Source organism: Aotus nancymaae, unplaced genomic scaffold, assembly GCF_030222135.1.
Source record: "Aotus nancymaae isolate 86718 unplaced genomic scaffold, 86718_ANA_hifiasm-v0.15.2.pri h1tg000059l, whole genome shotgun sequence".
Classification (NCBI taxonomy): domain Eukaryota; kingdom Metazoa; phylum Chordata; class Mammalia; order Primates; family Aotidae; genus Aotus; species Aotus nancymaae.
In genome coordinates, this window is record NW_026988473.1 from 14,907,070 (window position 1) to 14,929,583 (window position 22,514).

The 22,514-nt window shown below is 39.1% G+C and overlaps 1 protein-coding gene across 6 annotated transcripts in view; it reads right to left on the minus strand.

Annotated features, from left to right (window-relative positions):
• CSTPP1 (centriolar satellite-associated tubulin polyglutamylase complex regulator 1) overlaps positions 1–22,514 on the minus strand; it is a 216,443-nt gene that overhangs the window by 179,392 nt on the left and 14,537 nt on the right. Inside the window, exon 1 of one of the 6 annotated variants that reach the window (XM_012452503.3) lies at positions 563–2,219. The exons of the other annotated variants lie outside the window; for them this stretch is intronic. The gene's annotated coding sequence lies outside the window, so the exon portion shown is untranslated. Of the gene's footprint in view, positions 1–562; positions 2,220–22,514 lie in introns of those variants that run through there. 6 annotated transcript variants of the gene reach the window in all.

Consider the following 22,514-nt stretch of genomic DNA (forward strand, 5'->3'; position numbering starts at 1 on the left):
CCAGAACGTACCATGGGTTAAAAAAAAATTCTGTAAATTGCTAAACATGTAGTAAATCATATGCCACTCATAATGTTGTCAAACAGGGAAGTAATAAAGTTACAAGGTGAAAATTAACTGTGCCGTAGCACAAAAGTTATTGTCTTACAGCCAGGCATGGTGGTGCATGCCTGTAGTCCCAGTTACTCAGGAGGCTGAGGCAGGAAGATCCCTTGAGTCCAGGAGTTCAAGACCAACATAGTAAGAATCCAGTCTCTTTAAAAAAAAAAAAAAAAAAAAAGGCAAAGCCTTTGGGGGCAAACCATTTATTTATAGATTATCATTAAATTTACAGATCAATATTAAACTGTTAATATGCAATTTAACTATGGATATACAAATTAGTGATATTAATGCAATAAGATACTAATGCAACAACTTATTGACTTGGCATTTTACATTAAAAATATTACATAAAAATTAGTTGGCATTCACAACAACTGAGCTAACAGTAACAGGATCTCATTTTTTCTAATGACAAAAAGATACAGAAAAGTTCTAATTTAAAGTAGCTGAAACTCACGGGCTTACAATTCCCCATCCTCTTTCTTGCGGTTGATGTGGCTCTGCACAAAGGTGGGGATTCTTTTTCAAATAGTCTCACATGTCAAATCCCCACTAAGAACTATCTCCACATTCTGTTTATGGGATATAGCTGTAATAATGCTCAATAATCCCTTTGAGTTTCTATTTTTGTTATGAAAGTAAAGGATGCCATTGTAGATATTTATAGATACAAAAAGGCCTAGGCCAAAGTGCACAAAAACCATACGGGGCACAATGGTTGGAAAAGCATAGGCTAGACAGAGGCCCCAGTTTAGTTTACACAGAAAACTCATACCAACACTTAACATATCATCTAAATTAATGGTATAAAAACACCACCAAAGTGCCCTATAGAAACATCCTTTGGATCCGTTTTATTAGACCAACATAATTTTTGACTCACCACTTTTAGGAATGTTGCAATGTTCAATCCTATCTTTCCTGACAGGCCCAACTCAAATGCCACCTTCTTTGTGAACCTTTTCCTGATTCTGTCCCAGCTGGAAGCAATCTTTCCTTTTCCTGAACTCTCTAAACACCTATTTTAAATATTTCCGGTGGCATTTTCTATCTTGATATAGAGTTATTTCTGTTATACATACGTTATCTTCTTTGTTAGATGTCCTGATCCTTAAAGATAGGCACCATGATTCATTTATCTTTATTTTCCTTTAACGCTCAGGACCATTCAGTGTCTTCCACATGGCAGACATTCAAATATTTACTGAATGAACATACGAACTGTATCCACTATTTATAAACTGTGATGCTGTTCTTTATTCAACTCAATTATTTTAGGACTGTGCCTCCCAGGTGGGAAACACTAAATACCAAAACACATTCTATTACAATATTAGGGTTCTTACAGGAAGCCACTTTTGTCCTGTTCTCAACCACTCTTTCTGTTGCCTTTTTACTGTTCCTTCTCTCTATTCCAATGAGAAGGCACTTGTTCCTTCTATTGTCACTAAGAGCCTCATTATGTTCAAGGTAAAGTGAAAAAATGCATTTGATGCAATTACCAGTTCCTCACAAATTTGGGGGCTACTTGTCATTTCAACATCCAGGACTTGAATAAAAGAAAGTCCAAATTCTTTTCACTCCTAAGAACTATTTTCTTTTTTTCTTTTTAGACAAAATGGAAGCACACAGCACAGGAAGCAGTCCTCAGTAAGCCACCGTTCATAAACAGCTTTGCTGAAAGCCTAACAAAGGTTCTGTTGTGCTCTTGCGTGGCAGGGCCAGTAAGCAGCAGGAGCAGATGAACTCTTTAAGAAACAAAGGTTCTGTCTTCATGCAAATGTTTGCATTAATAAAAAATAAAGAAAAAGATATAGAAAATGCAGGCTAGCTGGACATAATAGGTCTCTAAAAGGGAGGTTTTTCACATTTTTCAGGCGGAGTCAGCAGGTCTTTTAAAAACTTTGTCATTCTAAACATTTCACAGACATCACAAGAGAGACATGCAAATAACAGAAGCAAATCAAAGGACATCCCGCTGCTGTGCTGGCGCCTCCCTCATCCATGCCTGGTTTGTCATTTTCTGTTAACCCTAGTGCTGGCTGCTGTTTTGTTGAGGAATGGAGTCCCTAGCCCATGTGGCAGTACATGTCTAGCCAGCTGGCCCCAGCAGTGATAACATTACAATGCAAGCCATGTACTACCACTCAAGGACACGTGCTGCCAGGCAACAAGTGCAATGTGTGATTTTTACACACTCCGCTTGCAAATCTGCATGGGAAAGAGCCTCTAAATGAACCACTTAATAAGATATGGTCTTCTTGAGTGTGAGCATCTCTGAGTCATTTGGAAGATAGGCTTGCTGAGGACCAGTCCTTCAAAGTGAAATACAGTTGACCTTTGAACAATACGGATTTCAATAGCTTGGGTCCACTTAAAAGCGAGGGTTTTTTTTTCAACGAAATGTAGGTCAAAAACTCAGTATTCTCAGGAAGCAAAACCCACGTATATGGAAGGCCAACTTCTCAAAGATTCGGGTTCCACAGGGCCAAATGCAGGACTTGAGTATGCACAGATTTTGGTATACTCAGAAGGCCCTGGAACTAACCCCCTGCGTATACTGAGGAATGACTGTATACAATATGGACCTTAAAAATAAACACAAAAACTTAAAAACCCCGCTGGGGGAGAGGGTTACCAAATACCTATTATGTGCCAAGCACTGTACTATGTACTCAACCTACATTGTCTCTAATTTTCACAACCACTATTTAAGGTACTTTTATCCTTATTTTATAGAGGAGAAAATTGAGGCTTAGGGAGGTTATGTAACATGCTCAAGGTGCAGCTAATAATAGCAAGCCCAAACCCAAAACTGTACGGCAAATTCCCCACGATTCTATACATTTTTCTCATCCTTTGTGTGTGTGTGTGTGTGTGTGTGTGTGTGTGTGTGTGTGTTACTGAAACCTAGCTTACTCTGAAAATATCACAGTGACTATGTCCACCCACTGCAGGACCACTGAAGTGTCACTTTGTCTCCATTTTTAATCATTTAAAGTCTTTATTATTCATCTTTAAGAGAGAGTAGCTTTGTTAGCTTACGATAAGAATCTGTTTAAAGCTATAAATGCTTTCTCACAGAAAAATGAATATAATATGTTGCATATAATTTCAGAGCATTCAAGAACCTCCTAAAGCACATCTATAGCACCCTCCAGCCCAGGGGTTCACTGCCTACATGTTAGAAAACAATGCCAGAACTCACATCTTTCTTCCTAGAAGCACAGAGTCCATTTTTTTTTTTCTCCATCATTTTCCCTACCACTCTCCTTAAACTCTGCAACAAACACAGTGATGACCCATTAAGCCCCCGACCTGAAAATTTCTTGTCCTCTTCAGTTTCCATTAAACACACAATTCCTCTTCACCAGGACTTAAGTCCTCCAACATCCTCCCACAGAGTCTGTCCCTCTGGCCTCTCTGGATTGTACTTAACTTGGAAGTAGCAGTTAGAAACTTCATTACTATTCTTACCACTGCTCCTAAATTACAAAAACCTAAGAAGTAGAAGGACTTTCAGATCATCTTGTTTATCTCCATCATTTTACAGATAAAGAACTTGAAATATTTTCTTCATTTTTTCCCCTCTTGATTCAATGATTCAAAGTTCTTGGGCTTGCTCAAAGTAGCTCTAAAGTCTTCCATATTTCCATCTATAACCACAAAGCCAACATTTTTATTTGTACAAAGCAAGCAAAATCATGGCAACAACTGAACATTTTCATTTCCTAAGAGATGAGAAAAGCTAAAGTAAAAGGAGCTAAAGGTACATATACATAAGAGGGTTCAAATTAAACCAATGTATCCCCTGTATTTCTAGCATTTTTTCTTTCTCATTTTTCTTTTTTTTTTTTTTTTTTTTTTGAAACGGAGTTTCGCTCTTGTTACCCAGGCTGGAGTGCAATGGCGCAATCTCGGCTCACCGCAACCTCCGCCTCCCGGGTTCAGGCAATTCTCCTGCCTCAGCCTCCTGAGTAGCAGGGATTACAGGCACGCGCCACCGTGCCCAGCTATTTTTTGTATTTTTAGTAGAGACGGGGTTTCACTGTGTTGACCAGGATGGTCTCGATCTCTTGACCTCATGATCCACCCGCCTCGGCCTCCCAAAGTGCTGTGATTACAGGCTTGAGCCACCGCGCCCGGCCCTTTCTCATTTTTCTTTCCTTTTTCGCTTTACTTATTTTTCAAAATTTAATGAAGTACTTTTTTTCACATTATAAATATTTATTTATATAGATACTGCTGAGTTTAAAAATATGTCTCCAGAATTTTTAGTTTTCCTTGCACAAATCACTTTGTTATTGCACTATAGGAATATATTCTCTTTTTTAACTTTTAAAAATTTTTTGACAGAAGGTCACGCTCTGTCGCCCAGGCTGGAGTGCAGTGGTATGATCACAGCTCACTGCAGCCTTGACCTTCCGGCCTCAAGCGATCCTCCTACCTCAGACTCCTGAGTAGCTGGAATTACAAGTGTGTATCTCCATGCCTGGCTAATTTTTAATTTTTTTTGTAGAGACAGGGTCCCACTATGTCACTCAGGCTGCTGTCAAACTCCTGGGCAAGCAATCCTCCTGCCTCAGCCTCCCAAAGTGCTGAGATTATAGGTGTAAGCCACTCCACTCAGCCTTTTAAAAAATTTATTTTCATTTTTATTTTATAAGGAAATATATTTTATTTGGTTTCTTCCCTAATTTCTCCAATCTCCAGATAAAAATTGGAGTATTTTTTGTGGGGTTTTTTTTTTTTAATAAAAGTCTTACTCTGTCACCCAAACTGGAGTGCAGTGGTATGATCTTAGCTCACTGCAACCTCTACCTCCTAGGTTCAAGTGAGCCTCCTGCCTCAGCCTCCCAAGTAGCTGGGACTACAGGCACATGCCACCACATCCAGCTAATTTTTGTTTTGGTTTGGTTTCATTTCTTGGTATAAACAGGGTTTCACCATGTTGGCCAGGCTGGTCTCAAACTCCTGATCTCAAGTGATCTGTCCACCTTGGCCTCCCAAAGTACTGGGATTACAGGCATGAGCCAGGCTGTTTTGTTTTTAAGACAAGGTCTTGCTCTGTTGCCCACACTGGAGTGCATTGGGGCAATCATAGCTCACCACAGCCTCCACACCTGCGCTCAAGGAATTCTCCTGCCTCAGCCCCCGGAGTAGCTGGGACTACAGGTGTGCACCACCAAATCCAGCTAATTTTTTGTTTTTGTTTTTTGGTAGAGATGGGGCCTTGCTATGTTGCCCAGAGTAGTCTCAAGCTTCTAGCCTCAAGCAATCTTCCTACCTCAGTTTCCCAAAGCACTGGAATTACAGGTGTAAGCCATCATGCCTGGCCAAAATTGCAAGTATGTTTCTAAGGAAGGAGAGGATGCCAAAGCTGGCAACTTGAAGTCTCTGCCACAGCATTAGGTAAAAATATGAATGTTTTCAACTATAAACTACCCTCTTTTTTTTTTTTTTTTTGAGACAGAGTCTTGCTTTGTCGCCAGGCACCAGGCTAGAGTGCAATGGCACGATCTCGGCTCACTGTAACCTCTGCCTCCCGGGTTCAAGCAATTCTCCTGCCTCAGCCTACCGAGTAGCTGGGGCTACAGGCACGCACCACCATGCCCAGTTAATTTTTGTAATTTTTTAGTAAAGACGGGGTTTCACCATGTTGGCCAGGATGGTCTCGATCTCCTGACCTTGTGATCTGCCTCCCTCGGCCTGCCAAAGTGCTGGGATTACAGGCATGAGCCACTGCACCCGGCTAAACTACCCTCTTCAACACACACACACACACACACACACACACACACACACACACACACACCCTCCCTCCAGTACATACCTGGCTCATGGTCACCAGCATAAAGATTGTATTTCTCAGCTTCTCTTATAACTAGCCCTTAGTCATGTAATTCCATTATAAAATGTAAGCAAAATACTGTGTGAGTGTTCTAGAAAATACTTAAATGGTGGGGCTGGGCACAGGCTCACACCTGTAATCCCAGCACTTTGGGAGGCCAAGGCAGGCAGATCATCTGAGGTCAGGAGTTCCAGACCAGTCTGGCCAATATGGTGAAACCCCATCTCTACTAAAAAAATACAAAAATTAGCTGGGCATGGTGGCAGACACCTGTAATCCCAGCTATTCAGGAGGCTGAGGCAGGAGAATCACTTGAACCTGGGAGGTGGAGGTTGCAGTGAGCCAAGATTTCACCACTGCACTCCAGCCTGGGCAACAAGAGTGAAACTCTGTCTCAAAAAAAAAAAAAAAAGAAAGTACTTAAATGGGACTAATTCAATTGAGAGATGTCCTTTATTTATCCCAAGGGATAAGAAGGAGTTCCTTCAGTCCTCATGGGTCATGAGGTAAAGAATGGAATCTATGGTTAGGATTTTACAGAAAAATAGATGCTTGAGTCCTGATGAAACCTTGGAGTATACCCTACCAGCTGTGGACTGCCTATTTTTAGACTTCTTTTCTATGAAAGAGAAATAATCTTCTATCTTGTTTATACCACGGTATTTTATGTTTCCCTGTTGTATGCAGATAAACCTAACATTAAGCATCTATATATTTTCCAGAAAGTATAAATGAAGGGATCAAACTAATATATCTGGCAAGCAACCAAAAGAGGGCTCCTTGGCCTATTCATAGACCTAGGTTAGTGCATGCTAGGATAGGATTGAACATTTCTTGACACTGTTTTAGAATCTTAAGAGATGTACTGCTATCTTCAATGCTTACTGTGTTTTAAACAGGGTAATGACTTTCATAACTTCAACAAAAACATTTGTATTGTTCTTGAAAGCTTACCAAATACTTGCACATACGTTATCCAATTGAACCTTACAACAAAACTAGGAGTCAGATAAGACTGGGATTATTATCTCCATTTTACAAATAAAGAAATTGCCCAAGGTCACACAGTTCTTAAGTGGTAGGACAGAAACTTGAACCTTAATCTCGAGTATAAATATTTTCCACTGAATCACAGAATTAGAATAGAGAAATTCAGAAAGTTTAAAATGATCATGATTAATACTAATTAATATAAATATAATTATCATGATTGCAAACTAGACTACAAATCAATGTCTTGGTATTTCACAAACCTACATGAAGATTTTTAAAAATAATTTTTCCATTTACTAACTGAGGAAACATTCTGTTCAGGTTTAGAACTGATGACAGCTCCATTTCCTTCTCAGATCCTGCATTTTCAACTAGAAGAAAAGGAACAAATGAGAGGCAGCACATAAAATATGAGGTAGCAAAGGGGAAGCACAACTTCTCTCTAAGGGCCATTTCTCTTTGGACAACTTAGGTCAGATTCTATCCTATATAAGACACTTCTGCAATTGCTTCCAGAAATCTCTTCAGAAAGTGTACATAGTACTGCTCAAATAACCCAGCTCAAAAAGGAAAGGTGAATTGACCTTCAGTCTTGCTCTTAAACAGAGAATTAATTCCACCCTGCACTGCCATCCCACAGACAGGCAACCATGCTCAGGGGTGTCTCATTACATGAGACCTGGTTTCTAATTCCTGTCCTATCTTTTTGGGGGTATTACGCAAGGTATTTAACCTCCAACTTAATTTCCTCATTAGATCATGGAAGAGGATATTTTACTCTCCAGGACAATTTGGAAATCTGATTAAGTATAAGTAAATATTTTGCTTCTATAATGTTTACTATAAATAGACAGGGAGAATGAAATTACTATATTCTCTTCTACTACTCTAAATTCCTACTTTGTCTTTCCAAAACAAAATGATCCAATAGAAAGTCTTGATCTTGGTCTTCTTAGCCTCCAGAACTGTGAGAAAATAGTTGTTTAAGCCACCCCAGTTTGTGTATTTTGTTATGACAGCCCAAGCTAACTAATACAGCCAGTTTCACTCATAAATGTTCTTGAAGATACAGTAAATATTAATTTCATTAAATCTTGCTCCTTGCCCCTTAAGTACATGCCTTTTTAATTTCTGTGTATAAACTAGAAGTATTCATAAAAAATTTCTGCTACAAACCAAAGCATAAAAGTTGTCTTAAAGAAAAGCACTGGAAGATTGTTTGACATGCAAGTTCAAGTAGCTGCTTTTTTCATAAAACACCATTTTTACTTGAAAGAACTAATGTAAAAATCATGGTTATTCACACTTGGGTATTTGGCAGAAATTTTCTCAAAAATGAACAAAATGAGCCTGTTACTTCAAGGAAAACAAATGATAGTATTTGTTATCAGTGATAACAAGTCAAGCTTTCACATGAAAAATTAAAATTTTGGAAACTCTACATCTGTACAATATGGGGGAAAAAAGGAGGAAAACGTACTTCCTCCATGAACCTGACAGCTTCCCAGTTCTTAAAGACTTTTCTGATAAGATGATGATATTAATGAACATGATCTTTTGATACTGTATAATGAAATATACATTTGGAAGATCTGCTCTACTTAAGTGAAGCAGCATTTTCTGCATGAATCATATATGGGTAAAAGGTCCTTTTGTAGTGCACATAATCCTGTGAACTTTAATATAAGAGAGTCTGAAAAGTTCATTGATGTAGTTTTAGATTTCACAACGCAGGGAACCTGTAAGAAACTACTATTTCTCTAGTTTTGGTGTTATATCAAAGAAGAAAAGGCAATTTAAAAGACTCCTGTTTTTCGAACTACATATCTGTATAAGGATAGACTTCCTTCATATTCTTCAACTAAAACAACATTTTGTAACAATCTGAATGCAGAAGCAGATATGAGAATTCAGCTGTCTTCTATTATTAAGCTAGAGATTTAAAAGATAAGCAAAAGTATAAATAATGCTACTATTCTCACTAATTGTTTTGGTTTGGAAAATATTTTTAATAAAAATGCTATTTAGGCCAGGTACGGTAGCTCATGCCTGTAATCCTAATACTTTGGGAGGCCCAGGTAGGCAGATCACTTGAGGTCAGGGTTTGAGACCAGCCAGGCCAACATGGCGAAATCCCATCTCTACCAAAAATACAAAAATTAGCCAGGCATGATGGCACATGCCTGAAATCCCAGCTACTCAGAAGGCTGAGGCAAGAGAATCGCTTGAACCCAGGAGGCGGAGGTTGCACCACTTCACTACAGACTCCATTTAAAAAAAAGAAAAGCTATTTGTGTTAATATGCTATAGGCTTATTATTGTTATTTTAAATGAATTAATATTTAAATTTTTTGTTTAAAATTCAAATATAGTACATTTTGAAAGTGATCCAATTGTCCCACAGAACTGATGTTTATGGTTTCTTTGAATAAACATAGAAATTGATGCTCCTGGTCTTAAAATTTGAGCACTCACCTGTCATGATTGCCTATCCAACCATTGGCTGCCTACTGACCAACTCCTTTTCCTTAGCCCTCCCTAATTCTCATTTTCCCCACATGTGATTACACTTCTTCCCTGCTATAGAAACCCCCAATTTTAGTCGGTCAGGGAGATGAATTTGGGACTGATCTCCCATCTCCTCAGCTGTAGCACCAGATTAAAGCCTTGTTCCCTGGCAATACTCATAGTCTCAGGGATCAGCTTTCTGTGCAGCAAGCAATGGGACCTACACCAAACCCCTAGAGTTTCATTAACAATATGATAGATATATCCTTCCTAAAGCTCCATGAAATCCTCAATTTTTTTAGTGGGGGATGGAGTCTCACTCTGTTGAGCAGGCTGGAGTGCAGTGGCGCAATCTCAGCTCACTTCAACCTCCGCCTCCTGGGTTCAAGCGATTCTCCTACCTCAGCCTCCCAAGTAGCTGGGACTACAGCCACACATCACCATACCCAGCTAATTTTTGTATTTTTAGTAGGCATGGGGTTTCACCATATTGGCCAGGATGGTCTTGATCTCTTGACCTTGTCATCCACCCGCCTCGGCCTCCCAAAGTGCTGAGATTACAGGTGTGGGCTACCACACCCGGCCCAGTTATTTCTAAGAGTATAAAGAGATCCTGAAACCAAAAAGTTTGAGAACTACAGTTCTAGGTAAACAAAACAGTTTGTATTAAGGCCCAGAGATAAGAGAAGGCACTGTGAACTCTGAAACTGTACATTGTTTGGCATAGCTGGAGAAAAGAGTTTGAAGGAAGAATTGTGCTAGGTAGAGGGAAAAAAGCTGCCATATCACAAGGTTTGTATGCCATGATAACCTGGGGAGTTAGTGAAAGATTTTAACCAGATTCAATTTAGGTTTTAGAAAGATAGCTCCAATAGAAATAGAGAGAAAGAATTGAAGGTAACAAGACCATACGCAAAACTGCTGAGTCACCCAATAAAACCCTATACTTTTCCTTTTTCTTAGAGGGATGATAGGTTGTTATTTATCATTTTAATTATACACTTAAAAATAATGAATAAGGTGTTTTAAGCATGATCAGACAGTTACCTTTCCTAAACTTCCAAATTTCTTAAACACTTCTAGCTATGACCAACTTCAAACAAACTACATTCATTCCTAATTATCCTTTTTTTTTTTTTTTTTTTTTTTTTGAGACGGAGTTTCGCTCTTGTTACCCAGGCTGGAGTGCAATGGCGCGATCTTGGCTCACCGCAACCTCCGCCTCCTGGGTTCATGCAATTCTCCTGCCTCAGCCTCCTGAGTAGCTGGGATTACAGGCACGCGCCACCATGCCCAGCTAATTTTTTGTATTTTTAGTAGAGACGGGGTTTCACCATGTTGACCAGGATGGTCTCGATCTCTTGACCTCGTGATCCACCCGCCTCGGCCTCCCAAAGTGCTGGCATTACAGGCTTGAGCCACCGCGTCGGGCTCCTTTTTTTTTTTTTTTTTTTGAGACAGAGTCTCACTCTGTTGCCCAGAGTGCAGTGGTGCAATCTCAGCTCACTGCAACCTTTATTTCCAGGGTTCCAATGATTCTCATACCTCAGCCTCCTGAGTAGCTGGGATTACAGGTGTGTGCACCACATCCAACTAATTTTTTTTTTTGTATTTTTAGTATACACAGATTTTACCATGTTGGTCTGGCTGGTCTCGAACTCCTGGCCTCAAGTGATCCGCACCCCCCCCAACCCTCCTAGCACCCAGCCCCTAACATCTTTTTTTTAAATCTCTTTTGTATTTTGCAGTTAAACGTACCAGATTAAACACAAACAGAAACATGTTTTTTTTTCCCCTCCAAAACCTCTGCTAAAATATCACTAAAGGGATTTTAAAAAGACTTAAACCCTAGTACCTGATCATTTCAATAGATGTGGAAAAACTACTTGATAAGGTCTAACATCCTTTATAATAAAACTAAAACTAAACAAACTAAGAATAAAAGGAAATTTCCTAAACCTGATAAAGAGTATCTACAAAAACCCCACAGTTAACACTATAATTGATGGCAAAAGACAAAATGTGCTTTCCTCCTATCAGTAACAGCAAAGGTGTCCACTTGCCAATTCTACTGAACAATGCACTGCAGGTTCTAACCAGCACAATTAGGCAAGAAAAAGAAATAAAAGCATCCAGATTGGAACGGAAGATGTAACATGACCTCTACTTGCAAATAACATGATCTGGTATTAAAAAAAAAAATCCTAAGAAATCTAAGAAACTATTTGAGCTAACATACTAGTTCAGCAGGGTTGCAAGACACAAGATCATTTTTCTTTTTTGGACAGGGTCTCACTCCCATTGCCTAGACTGGAGTGCAATAGTGTGAACACGGCTTACTGCAGCCTCAACTTCCCAGATTTAGGTGATTCTCCCACCTTAGCCTCCTGAGTAGCTGGGACTACAGGTGGGTATCACCATGCCCAGGTAAGTTCTGTATTTTTAGTAGAGATGGGATTTCATCATGTTGCCCAGGCTGGCACTATATTTCTATATATAAGCAATGAACAATTCAAAGGTGAAACAGAGAAAACAGTGCTAATTGTAATAACACAAAAATTAAATACTTAGGAACACATTTAACAAAAGAAGTTTAAGACTTATACAATGAAAACTACAGAACATTGTTGAAAGAAATTAAAGGCCTAAATAACAGAAAGACACTGCATGTTCATAGGTTGTCAGACTTAATATTGTTAACATGGCACACTCCCCAAACCGATCTACAAATTCAATGCAATCCCTATCAAAATCCAGCTGGATTTTTAGAGAGAAATTGATAAGCTGATCCTAAAATTCATAAGGAAATGTAAAAGACCCAGAATAACCAAAACAATCTCGAAAAAGAAGAACAAAGTAGTAAGAGTCACATTCCCAATTTCAAAACTTACTCGAAGTTTCAGTAACCAAGACTGTGTAGTACTGGCATAAGGCAGACATAGAAACCAATGAAACAGAATTGAGAGTCTAGAAATAAACCTTCATATTTTATAGCAAATTGATTTTTGACGTAAGTGTCTGATGTGGTTTGGCTGTGTTCCCACCCAAATCTCATCTTGAACTGTAGCTCCCACAATCTCCATGTGTCATGGGAGGGACCCAGTGGGAAATAATTGAATCACGGGGGTAATTACCTCCATACTGTTCTTATAACAGTGAGAGAGTTCTCACAAGATCTGGTGGTTTTATAAGGGGCTTTTCCCTCTTTTGCTCAGCATTTCTCCTTGCTGCTGCCATGTGAAGGACATGTTTACTTCCTCTTCTCCCATGATTGTAAGCTTCCTGAGGCCTCTCCAGCCATGCTGAACAGTGAGTCAATTAAACCTCTTTTCTTTATAAATTACCCAGTCTTGGGTATGACTTTATTAGCAGTGTGAGAATGGGCTAATACAGTGCCAAAACCATTCAATGAGAAAGAACAGTCTTTTTTTTAAATGGTGCTAGGACAACTGGATACCCAATGTAAAAAAATGATTTTGTACTCCTACCTCAAGCCATATTAAAAAATTAACTGAAAATGGATCAAATACCTAAATGTAAAAAGCTAATACTACAAAACTCTTAGAATAAAAAATAGGTACAAAGTTTTGTGAATTTGGTTTAGGTAACCATTTCTTAGATATAACACCTAAAGCATAAACATCCAAAGAAAAAACAAATTGGACTTCATGAAAATTAAAAACTCTACTCCAAAGGACACTATCAAGAAAGTAAAAAGACAACCCACAAGATGGGAGAAAATATTTGCAAATCATATATCTATAAGGGTCTAGTATCCGGAATATGTAAAGACTGTTACAATTCAACAGTCCAGATCTGAACTGCCATCTTAACTTCAACCCAATTAAAAATAGGCAAAAGATTTGAGTAGACATTTATCCAAGAAGACAAACCCTTGGCCAAAAACACATGAAAAGATGCTCAACATCATCAGTTGTTAGGGAGATGCCAAACAAACCCACAATGAGATACTACTTCACATGTACTAGGATGGCTATAATAAAAAAGACAACAATAACAAGTGTTGGAAAGGATATGGAGAAATTAGAACCCTCATACATTGCTGGCGGGTAAAACGAAGCAGCTGCTTTGAAAAAGTTTGGCAATGCTTTAAAAAGTTAAACACTCACGCCTGTAATCCCAGCACTTTGGGAGGCCAAGGCGGGTGGATCACGAGGTCAAGAGATCTAGACCATCCTGGTCAACATGGTGAAACCCCGTCTCTACTAAAAATACAAAAAATTAGTTGGGCGTGGTGGCACGTGCCTGTAATCCCAGCTACTCAGGAGGCTGAGGCAGGAGAATTGCCTGAACCCAGGAGGCGGAGGTTGCGGTGAGCCAAGATCGCGCCATTGCACTCCAGCCTGGGTAACAAGAGCGAAACTCCGTCTCAAAAAAAAAAAAAAAAAAAAAGTTAAACAAAGAGTTACCAAATGACCTAGAAATTCCATGCCTAAAAGAAATGTAAAAAAAGGTGTCTGAACAAAAACTTGCATACAGATGTACACAGCAGTATTTTCATAGAATCCAAGAGGTGAAAATGATCCAAAGGTCCATCAAGTGATGAATGAATAAACAAAATGTGGTGTACCCCGTACAATCAAAAAATATTATTTAGCCACAAGGAACGAAGTACTGGAATATACTACAACATCACTGAATCTTTTTTTTTTTTTTGAGACAGAGTTTCAGTCTTGTTGCCCAGGCTGGAGTGCAGTGGCATGGTCTTGGCTCACGAACTCCTGACCTCAGGTCATCCATCCACCTCCACCTCCCAAAGTGCTGGGTGAGCCACTACTGCGCCCAGCCAACATCAATGAATCTTAAAAACATTATGATCAGTAAAAGAAGCCAGACACAAAAAACTACGTATTGTATAATGTCATTTGTATGCAATATCTAGAATAGGCAAATTCATAGAGACAGAAATTAGTGATTGTTAGGGGCTGTGGGGAGGGTGAAATGGGAGTGACTGCTAATTGGTATAGAGTTTCTTTTTGGGGTGATAAAAATGTTCTGCAATTATATCTTGGTGGTAGTTACGACCTTGTGAGTACACAAAAAAATGCCAGGCATGGTGGTGTCCTGCATAGTATACAAAAAAATCCCACCTACACAGGAAACTGAGGCAGGAAAATCACTTGAGCCCAGGAGTTCAAGATCAGCCTGGGCAATATATTGAGACTCTGTGTCTTTAAAAAATTTATTTAAACCCTACTGAATTGGTATGTTAAGCATATCTCAATAAAAGAAGACACAGATTTATAAAAACAGAGTTGAAGTTAAGATGGCAGCAGTAAGAAATGTTAAAACATTTTGCAGCAGCAAAATGTTAAAATTTTTGGAAAATGGAAATTAGACATACAACTTATTGTATGAACAGAAAAAAAGGTAAAACTTAAGTGGCTATGCTGAATAAAGAGGACAAAAAACAAGCACACCCTCTTATACAACATCAGAAAGGCTTAGGAAGGCCAGGCGCGGTGGCTCACGCCTGTAATCCCAGTACTTTGGGAGGCTGCGGCCGGTGGATCACGAGGTCAGGAGTTCAAGACCAACCAGGCCAAGATGGTGAAACCCCATCTCAAACAAAAAAAGAAAGAAAGAAAGAAAGAAAGGCTTAGGAACAGTAGGTATCAGGTACCTCTAAAGGCACAGGAGTAAGTAAAGGTAAAAATAGAAAGTTGAGTTAAAAGTCTACATAAGAAGCAATTATATTTCTAGATTCTTTTGTCAACCTTGTATAGTAAAGTTACTACTCCTCTACCCAGGTTTAAAATGAAAGGTTTATTCTCTATTGAGAAGTTGAATCAGAGAGATGTTGAACTTGGGAACACCAAAAACAGGTAAAGCCAGAGGTGCCCTACTAAAAACAGGAATATTACATAAAACTCTACATATTGATCTGTAAGACCCTTCCCTACTCAGCACTTAAACAAGTAGCTTCAAAAACTTGAGAAAAGTTTCTATATGAAAAACACATTTAAAAACCAGAAAGAAAGAACTCAGGAAAAAAAAAATGTAGAAGACATACATATGCAAAAAAAATTAAAATAAAACGACAACAAAAAAGAAACTCCACAATAATATTCTCAGAAAGGCAAGATAAAATCTTGTTTTGTTTTTTTTTTTGAGACAGAGTTTCGCTTTTGTTGCCCTGTCTGGAGTGCAATGGCACCATCTCGGCTCACCACAACCTCCGCCTCCCGGGTTCAAATGATTCTCCTGCCTCAGCCTCCCAAGTAGCTGGGATTACAGGCATGCACCACCACGCCTGGCTAATTTTGTATTTTTAGTAGAGACGAGGTTTCTCCATGTTGGGCAGGCTGGTCTCAAACTCCAGACCTCAGGTGATTTGCCCTCCTCAACCTCTCAAAGTGCTGAGATTACAGGCGTGAGCCACTGCGCCCAGCCAATAAAATCTAATATTTAGGAATTCAAAAAAAAATTTTTAATGGAGTAGAAATTTAAATCATCAAATCTACCATAGTAGATGAATTTTTTATATCAACTTGACTGGGCTAAGGGATGCCCAGATAGCTGGTAAAACATCATTTCTGGTTGTGTTTGTGAGACACTTTCTGGCAGAGACTAGCATTTGAATGAGTAGACTGAGTAAAGATTCACTCTCACTTGTCAGCGGGTACCATCTAATCCAATGAGGGCCCACACAGAACAAAAAGGCAGAGGGGAGAGGCAAATTATCTCTCTGATCTTGCCCTGGGAAACCAAGGCTTCTTATTCTCAGGCTTTCAGACTCTGGAACTTATACCAGCACACTGCTCCTCCTCACCTCTACCTTCTCAAGCCTATGAACTCTGACTGAATTACACCATTGGCTTTCCTGGTTCTCCACCTTGCAGGCACAAATAGTGGGACTTCTCAGCCTCCATAGTCATGTGAGCCAATTCCCATAATAAATCTATACAATTGACCCTTTAACAAAGTGGGGCATGGGTATGGTGGCTCACGCCTGTAACCCCAGCACTTTGGGAGGTCAAGGAGGGAGGAATGCTTGAACCCAGGAGTTCAAGACCAGCCTGGACAATATAGCGAGACTCTATCTCTATAAAAAGAAAAGAAAAGAAAAATTATCCACATATAACTTTGGATTCCCCGAAATCAATAGGTGATATTTGACTGGAAGCCTTACCAATAACATAAACAGTCAATTAGCACATATTTTGTATATGTATTATATGCTGCATTCTTAAAGTAAGCTAGGGAAAAGAAAATGTTATTAAGAAAATTATGGAGTCAGGCATGGTGGCTCACACATGTAATCCCAACACTGTGGGAGGCCAAGGCAGGAGAATCACTTGATGACAGGAGTTCAAGACCAGCCTGGACAACAAAGCAAGATCCCATCTCTATAATAATAATATTAATAATAATTTAAAAATTAAAAAAAGAAAATCATGGGTTTTTTTTTTTACTATTTACTATTCATTAAGCAGAATTAGATCATTCATTATAAAGGCCTTCATACACTGAGTAGGCTGAGGAGGTAGAAATGGAGGGGGTTTCCAGGAGTGGCCAACTAGGAAATTTTTTTTAAAGAGAAAAAAAAATTAAAAAATAAATAAATAAAAAAGAAAAGAAGAAAAAGAAATGGAGGGGGGTGATCTTGCTGTCTCAGGGGTGGCAGAAGAAAATCTGTGTAAAAATAGACCACACAATTCAAATCCGTGTTGTTCAAGGATCAGCTGTATATATATATAGCTGTAGATACATAGCTGTATGTATATATATATATACATACAGCTATGTATCTAGGTGTTTACATATCCTATTACTTCAGTTCTTCTAGGGAACCCTGGCTAATACAATAGATATTTTTGATATTCAACAAAAGGACTGAAAAGGTTAAGGATATTCATACGACATATAACAATCAAAAAAGACAAGACAAGACAAAAACAAGAAAAATTAGGGCATAAATCCATAAAGTCCAACACCTAAGTAACAACAGTTTCAGAGATATAACAGAGATGAGACAATATTAGACACATAATTCAAGAAAACTTCTCAGAACTGATGTACATGAATTTCTACCTTGAAAGGATCTCAAGACGATGAAAGAAGAACCACACCAATGTATAACTACATGAAATATCACAAATCAGAATGGCATTAGATCACTCAATGGCAACACAGAAAGCTAAAAGATAGGGGAGAAATGTCTGAAAAATTCTAAGGGAAAATGATCTCCAACACAAAATATACCTGTCTAAACTATCAATCAAGTGTAAGGGTAGTATAAAGTCGTTTTCAGAAACAGACGATACTCCAAAATTTTACTTTGCACGTACCCTTTCTCAGAAATCTACTAGAGGATGCAATCTAATAAAAAGGAGTATGTAAGGAGAAAGGAAGACATAGGCCTTAGAAAATATGCACTATAACTTACTTGAGCAAGACAAGTAATACCCATGGTAAGGATGAAGGATTTAGAGAGCAACCAGGCCAGATTGGAGCAGGGGGACCAGTTAGATAAAGGAGTACTTCGGAAAAGTCATCTTGAAGAAAAGAAATTGAAACTAAGAGGATGCCTGATGTGACCAAGGTCAGAATAACTGACCTTTAGGCTATAAAGTCTGGGGACGAATTAAGGACAAGCCCATAGAAAAGCATGCACACAATGATAGACCGGACAGGGAAAATGTGGCACATATACACCATGGAATACTATACAGCCATAAAAAACGATGAGTTCGTGTCCTTTGTAGAGACATGGATGAACCTGGAAACCATCATTCTCAGCAAACTGACACAAGAACAGAAAATCAAACACCGCATGTTCTCACTCATAGGTAGGTGATGAACAATGAGAACACATGGACACAGGGAGGGGAGCATCACACACTAGGGTCTGTGGGGGGGAACTAGGAGAGGGACAGCAGGGTTGGAGAGTTGGGGAGGGATAACATGGGGAGAATCCCAGCACTTTGGGAGGCCGAGGCGGGTGGATCACGAGGTCAAGAGATCGAGACCATCCTGGTCAACATGGTGAAACCCCGTCTCTACTAATACAAAAAATTAGCTGGGCATGGTGGCGCGTGCCTGTAATCCCAGCTACTCAGGAGGCTGAGGCAGGAGAATTGCCTGAACCCAGGAGTCGGAGGTTGCGGTGAGCCGAGATCGCGCCATTGCACTCCAGCCTGGGTAACGAGCGAAACTCCGTCTCAAAAAAAAAAAAAAAAAAAAAAAAAAAAAAAAAAAACATGGGGAGAAATGCCAGATATAGGTGATGGGGAGGAAGGCAGCAAACCACATTGCCATGCATGTACCTATGCAACAATCTTGCATGTTCACATGTATCCCAAAACCTAAAACACAATAAAATATATATATTTAAAAAAAAAAAAAAAAGAAAGAAAACCATGCACAAAAGACAAGGCAATTATTAGTTGAGGGAAAATGAAAAAAAAAGTGCAAAAGGGAGAAATGTAATCATAGTATACTATATTATATATATTTTTACATATATGTATATACTATGTATATGTATATACATATATATAATTTTCATAGTCATAACAAACACTAAATATTGATTTAACCAAAAATTATAATAATTTTGTTAGAAGACTAGGAGAAAGGGAAATTGAGTAGTATAAAAGACCTAAATCCTCATTGTCTATAATATAAAGTCATTAAATAATATCTAAAAGAAAAATCAAGAAGAGCAATTTAAGCATGTTATTTTAAAATATGCAGGAAAAAAATCCTGCTTTTAATGGTGAAAAATTTGAAAATGGTCTCCTCTGAGGAGTGAGACTTAGGGTGAGAAGGTTGTGGTGTAGGGTACTGCTGCTTTTTGTTATAACTCTTATAGACCCATTTGATTTTTTAAATTCTGTAGTTAAGAAAAATAAACATCAAAAACTTGAAATCCAGCAATTCTTTAGACTTTCTTCAATGGAAGAAATAGAATTTTGCATTCTCTGGATGCTCCCTCTTTCTTATTTTTATTTTTATTTACTTATTCCTTTCTTCTCACACACCTCTTCCAGGAATCTTTTTTTTTTAAAATGAGACACAGTCTTACTGTATTGCCCAGGGTCGAGTGCAGTGGGGTAATCTTGGCTCACTGCAACCTCTGCATCCAGGGTTCAAGCTATTTTCCTGCCTCAACCTCCTGGGTAGCTGGGATTATAGCCATGTGTCACTACACCCAGCCAATTTTTGTATTTTTAGTAGAAATGGGGTTTCACCATGTTGGCCAGGCTGGTCTCAAACTCCTGACCTCAAGTGATCCACTTGCCTCAGCCTCCTCAAGTGCTGGGATTGAAGGCTTGAGCCACCGCGCCCGGTCAGATCCTCCCTCTTCTTATACATTATTTGTGACATCGTGTTTTCCTAAAAGAGTTTTTCAACTGTTTATTCTAATTACTATTTTGAAATGCTTTTGTATTTTTTTATTTTACCAATTTCCATAGTCAACTTTGCTCTTGTTAGCATTCTTAGTTACTTCTTCTTTTCAGTGGATTTATTTAAGCAGTCTTACTTCACATACTTTAATGCAGCTCAGAATACTTGTACTTGGCCCTAGTCGAGCTATCTTTCTTCTTTCCCACAGTAGCTAATACAAACTTTCTTTGCTCTCCTCAAGCCTTTTACTTCTGCTTCCCTAACTCTAAGAAGATAATCTTGATTCCTTACTTCAGACAAAGAAGAGATCATCAGGTAAAGAACACCAACTTCTAGCTCTATTTCTAAGTTTAACCATATCCTTCATCATCCTTACTTCCTACCTCTGTTGTTCAAATACAATTATGCCACATGAAGCTGTTTTAAGACCACCTTAAGATCTGATTTCTCGGCCGGGCACAGTGGCTCACACTTGTAATCCCAGCACTTTGGGAGGCTGAGGCCGGCAGATCACAACAAGGTCAGGGGATCGAGACTATCCTGGCCAACACGGTGAAACCCCATCCCTACTCAAAATACAAAAATTAGCTAGGCATGGTGGCATGCACCTCTAGCCTCAGCTACTCAGGGGAGGCTGAGGCAGAAGAATCATTTGAACCCAGGAGGCGGAGGTTGCAGTGAGCCGAGATTGTGCCACTGCACTCCAGCCTGGCAACAGAGCGAGACTCCGTCTCAAACAAAAAAAGGAATCTGATTTCTCACTTGGAAATTCTTCCTAATTGAGAAAAATGCTTACTTATGATTTGCTTTCAAATATGGTAAAAATGTCTGTCAATATTACATGTAATAATGAAATCTGACATTATCTTGTTTTTTGTTTTTGCGTTTTTTTTTTTTTTTTGAGACGGAGTCTCGCTCTGCCAGAGTGCACTGGTGTGATCTTGGCTTACTTCAACCTCTGCCTCCCGGGTTCAAGCAATTCTCCTGCCTCAGCCTCCCGAGTAGCTAGGGCTACAGGCCCAGCTAATTTTTTTATATTTTTAGTAGAAATGGTGTTTCACCGTGTTAGCCAAGATGGTCTCCATCTCCTGACCTCATGATCCATCCGCCTCAGTCTCCCAAAGCGCTGGGATTACAGGCGTGAACAACCATGCCCGGCGATATTATATTGTTTTACAGATGTATAATAAAACATCTATCCATACTTCAGGGTTGATAAACTGTTTTTAGGTCTCAAACATTTTCAAGCATCCCATAATAGTTTGTAAGTTAGGCACCACACAAACAGTGGCTACTGGATAAATATGGTCCTGACTCTCACCTCCAAAATAGCCTTGCACCTGTGCCTTTAATCCTAAATTTCCTCGAACTTCTAAAAATGTTCCATCAAGTATTCATCATCCTTTCCTTCCCTTGGATCTTCCCTCGCTCCCTGAAAAAGTAGTCCTTTTCCTTCAGCCTAAAAACATACTCAAGTCTCTACCATCTAAAAACTAAAAACAACAAACTCTCTTTCCTCCTCTTGCTATCACCCCGTCTCCTCCTTTCTCTAATTAGTCAAACTTCTTGAAATGAATCTAGCCTATTCTCAACTCCTTCCTCATTTACTCTTCAATCCAGGAAAATCAGGCATCTTACCACACTACTCCATGGAAACCTCCTTTAATGCCACTGACAAACTTAGTCATCTCACTAAGGTGAACGACTCATAAGGGTATAGTGATATGGGCTGTGCAGCCCTTATCTTCTTTGACCTCTTTGGGACATCTGGTATCACTGACCGCTCCCTAGATCTTGAAACTCTCCACCCCCAAGTCCCCAGTGTCTATGGCACTGCCTTTTTCTTATTCTCTTCCTAAATCTCTTACCAATCACTCTCTGGTTTAGGAAGATTAATATCTTTCTTTATTGTAAAATTAGCTCTCTGGAAACAAGATTTTGGTTTCTACAATGGGTCTCTAACTCCCAATATGAAAAAAAATTATTTAGCAGCAAAGTTACCGCTGACGCCCAGCAACAAACCAATTATAAAGAACTAAAAATTCTAAAATTACAAGTTCTCACTAAGGTGAACGACTCACTAGAGTATAGAAAGGAACTATTATGATTATTGGAAATGTTTACAAAGGACAGGAAGTGACACAGAGAAATGACTGGCAACATAAAGTTAAGAAAGAAAATAATAACCATTGTAAAAATGGAGCAACTGAGCTCAGAGACAGAGACCAGGGATAAAATACCTTTGTAATTCAAGAGGCAGAGGTAGGGGAGAAAAAGCCAAATACAGACCAGCACGTTTGTGCTTCATCTATGAATAAGGGCAAGCAGCTACCAGCAATACAACTTGCTTTGAGTAGGAGAGATGTCTCCACCATATATACTAGGTATGACAGATTCTTGTTTGTGCCACCATTCTTCTTGTACACAATTGTCCACTAGACTCAAATTCCCTGCCTCACTGACAGCAGGGACCTTATATTAAGTTCTCACCTAAGAAATGTGAGCACAAGTGATGTTTGCATCATCTTCGGTTTCACTTGCCTAAAAGGTCCTTGCCCTGGATTCACTGCTGCCCCTTTTACTGGCTGGAAATGGCTACAACTGGGGCATCCTTGGAAACCATGTGTTTCAGACAGAATGACTGCTCTGCTAGCTGAAATTGTATGACGACTTCCTAAAGCAG